Genomic DNA, 3668 nt, shown 5'->3' on the forward strand with positions numbered 1-3668 from the left:
ACACACACACACACCAGGGCTATATCAACAGGAATATGGGTGAGGGGTTACCTACAGTGTCAGGAATGACTCAAAGACAGCAGCATCACAGAAGGCCCAGCTCAGTGTGGCCCACAGCTTCTGAAAGTTTGCAGCTCACTGCAGGGCATTCAGACCACTCAGCAGGTCAGCATGTTGGAGAGTGCCTTTAGGCAGGTTGACTGATCTGCAATCCTTCCAGGCACTCAGCTGCTTTGTCCCTTTAGTTACTCTTTACTGTTTATGAAACCTTGGGGAGGGAGGAGAGAAGATTTGCTCAGTTTCAGGGCTTCCTGAGCTTCAGAAGAAATTGCTGTTCAGGTAGGAAGACCAGATATCCCTACTGGATATTTCTCCCCAGCATCCTACCTAGTTTTCTTATGTGTTAATGTACTAATAAAGTGTCTAGAATCTGGGAAGTCAAATTGGGGTTATCATCTACCCCAGGTATAGTCTCCTGTGGAATTTTAGTGTTCAGATAGCTTTGGCTGTTACTGTGGAGATATTTTGAAATTATGTATCGATCCATATATGTTCCTATGTGTACATAAGTCTCGCATGTGAATATGTGTACATATATAGACATATATATGTCTATATATGGGTGATTATAAACATTTTGTCTAAAGCGGGTGCTTTTTAAAAATTGGTACTATATAAACTTTTAAATATTAATTTTATTCAGACACTTAAGCTTATACCAATAGCCATTTCTCCTCCTTTTGTTTCTGTTACTGTGATTAACACCATGGCCAAAAGCAACTGGGGGAGGGGAAGGATTTATTTTATCTTATAGTTTACAGTACAGCATTGAGAGAAATCAGGGAAAGAACTCAAGAAGAGGCCATGGAAGAACGGTGCTTACTGGTTTGTTCTCTGTGGCCTGTTCAGCCAACTTCTTATACCACCTAGGAGCACCTGACAGGATGGCACCACCCATAGGATACTTGGTCCTCTCATATAAACCATTGACCAGACAATGCCCCCACGGTCTCACTTACGAGCCAACCTGATGGAGGCAGTTCTCAACTAACATTGTCTGTTTCCTGATAATTCTAGCTTATGTCAAGAAAAAAAAGAACTAAACCAATGCTCTCTTTTAAATCCATTTTTACTTTATATTTTTATAGTAAATTCGGGTTATCAAGCATGTGTAGAATTAGTTTGCTCTTGTTTTTAAGACAGGATCTCGCTGTAGCCCTGGCTGGCCTAGAACTCTCCACATAGACCAGACTGGCCTCATATAAGAGATCTGCCCATCTCTGCCTCCTGAGTGCTGGGATTTTACTGTGCACCACCACATCTGGCAGTTTTGCATTTTCTGATCTCACTTCAGCAGGAGTTCATGTCGTTTTGACCTTATATTTTCAACTGAAAATTTATGTCATTTTCTCATGTCTTCACCTCAATTGTAATCATTTCTAAAAGAAAAGATGGGGTATGGTGTTTAAAAAAAGTATAATCTGTGGTGATTGGGTCATAAGATAAAAATAATTGAGAGCTTGTCTATAAAAACACTTTCCTATAAAAACATCTATCGTGTTTTTGCCAGGATTGCTTTATATTACTAGGAAAATTGCCCATAAAATGGGACTGCTCAGGGCCTTATAGTGGAATGTAGGAACAGAGCCTTTGTATGCCTACAGTGTGGTCTGGTGCCCTTTTGAACTTAAACCAGGTTGAAAATGAAATTCCTGCTAACATTCCACAAAAGTGGGAATAGGTGTCTCCAGTGAGTGGAAAGTGCCCGAATTTCTTTGTGTGTACGGCATGCATGCATGGGTATGTGTGATGTGTGTGGTATACAGGTGTGTGGCCTTGAGCCTCATGTAGAAACCAGAGTAGGGTCTAGAGTGTCTTCTATTGGAGTCTGCTTTACTGCCTTGAGACAGGGTCTCTCCTGAGCTGAAGCTCACTGTTGGCCAGCCACTCTCTTGGGATTTATCTCTTTGCCACCCAATGCTGAGATTATATGGGATCCATCTCTCTGCCACCCAATGCTGAGATTATATGGGATCCGTCTCTGCCATTCAATGCTGAGGTTATAGACACACAAAGCCATGCTTTTTATTTGGGTGTTGGGGAATTGAACACAAGCACTCAGGCGGGCATAGCAAGTACGTTTTCCTGCTGAGGCATCTCTCTATCTCCAAACAGATGAAACTTTAAAGACTGTGTTACCCGATGAGATTGCCAGGAGAGGAGGAGGTAGATAGGACACCCCTGGGTGCTCCAGGCATAGGAGGAAGGCCACTGAAAGGCTAGCAGGGCCAGCCAAGCAGGGTAGCAGTACAATTTTGAAGACTCCTAAGGTCTTTGTTTTTCCCAGTGGCTTTATCTCCTATACACTTTTAGTAGGGGCTGATCACTGTAGCCACTGCTCTGGTAAAGTGTTCAGTTCAAGGAAGAAGAGGGAGCTTGTTCAAACTATGCAGCTGTTTCTGTGCTGGAATGACATCATTCTAAAGGAAGTTTTGTGTTTTATTCTCTTGGTCAAAAAACTTCATTCTTCAATGACTTTATTCATTCTCCTTGGGATTACTCAGTGTTTACGCTCTTTGCTAATGGCAGGGTTCTCATAATGGCATGCTGTTTCTTGTTCAGAGATTGGCAGACTCAAAGTCTGTTTTTTATTTCTCCAGGAAATTTGAATTTTGTAGAAGCAAAACAATGTTTTTATTGGAAGAACATTAGATCCTGGTCTAGACTTTTGTACATACCTCTTCAGTACTCTTGACATCAGTAGATGCCATAGGTCTGTGTTTTTTTTTGTTTTTTTTTTTTAGGTATTATTTGTAGAGGGCTGCCCCTTACGTGTCCTGCTGTCAGTGGTAAAGTGTGCCCACACTCGTCAGTGGACGTCACTGAGGAGTTTCTGATGAGGTTTCAGGATGTGAACAAATAGGAAGTGGAGCTACGTTTCCAGTTTATGAAAACCCCCTCCTAAATCCTAATAAAAGTGCACATAGATTTTTTTTTTTCTTCGGGTGTGGAACGCTGCATTTTCTTTAGGTTAAAAAAGCAAACAAAAAAGAAGCACACATTTGTGCTTGCCTTTCTTCTCAAGATTGCTGATGTATTTAAGTTTCCTGTGCAAATGACTGCTAAGCAGTGTTCCAAGTAACTTACTACCCCCCAACATCACCTGGAGCACACAGAGGACCCACTGTTGGTGTGTTTCCCTGGGGATTATTGTGAGCAAACCTGAGAGCCTGTGGGATTATAGTAGGCTTCCTCTAAAGAGTGACAGGGAAGATCTAAGGAGATCCGAGGGTGCGAGTGCTGTCTGCGTGTGTGGTGTGTGTGTGCGTCTGCCTGCCTTTCTGTCTGTGCATGTTTGTCTTTGTGTATTTGTGTGTGTGCATGTATGTTTATCTGCATGTGTGCTGTGTGTGTGTGCTGTGTGTGTGTGTGTGTGTGTGTGTGTCTATATGTCTGGAAGAAAGAGAGACTATGAGGGAGGTTGTAAATGCACAGATGAATGAAATGTTGTGAGTCAAATTACTAACCAATCTGCTTACTAACATACATGTAGATATTTCTTAATGAATGTATACTTTAGTAGGAGGATAAACTATAGAAATTTATTAGGACTTGGCCCTTGCTATCTTGGAATTAACCTTTGAGATAGACTCTTTTACACACACACA

At 41.7% G+C, this 3668-nt stretch overlaps 1 protein-coding gene across 15 annotated transcripts in view; it reads left to right on the forward strand.

Moving 5' to 3' along the window:
* Positions 1-3668, forward strand: part of Dst (dystonin) — a 399168-nt gene that overhangs the window by 233979 nt on the left and 161521 nt on the right. The window lies entirely within an intron of this gene.

This window comes from Microtus ochrogaster, linkage group LG2 (genome assembly GCF_000317375.1).
Source record: "Microtus ochrogaster isolate Prairie Vole_2 linkage group LG2, MicOch1.0, whole genome shotgun sequence".
NCBI lineage: Eukaryota > Metazoa > Chordata > Mammalia > Rodentia > Cricetidae > Microtus > Microtus ochrogaster.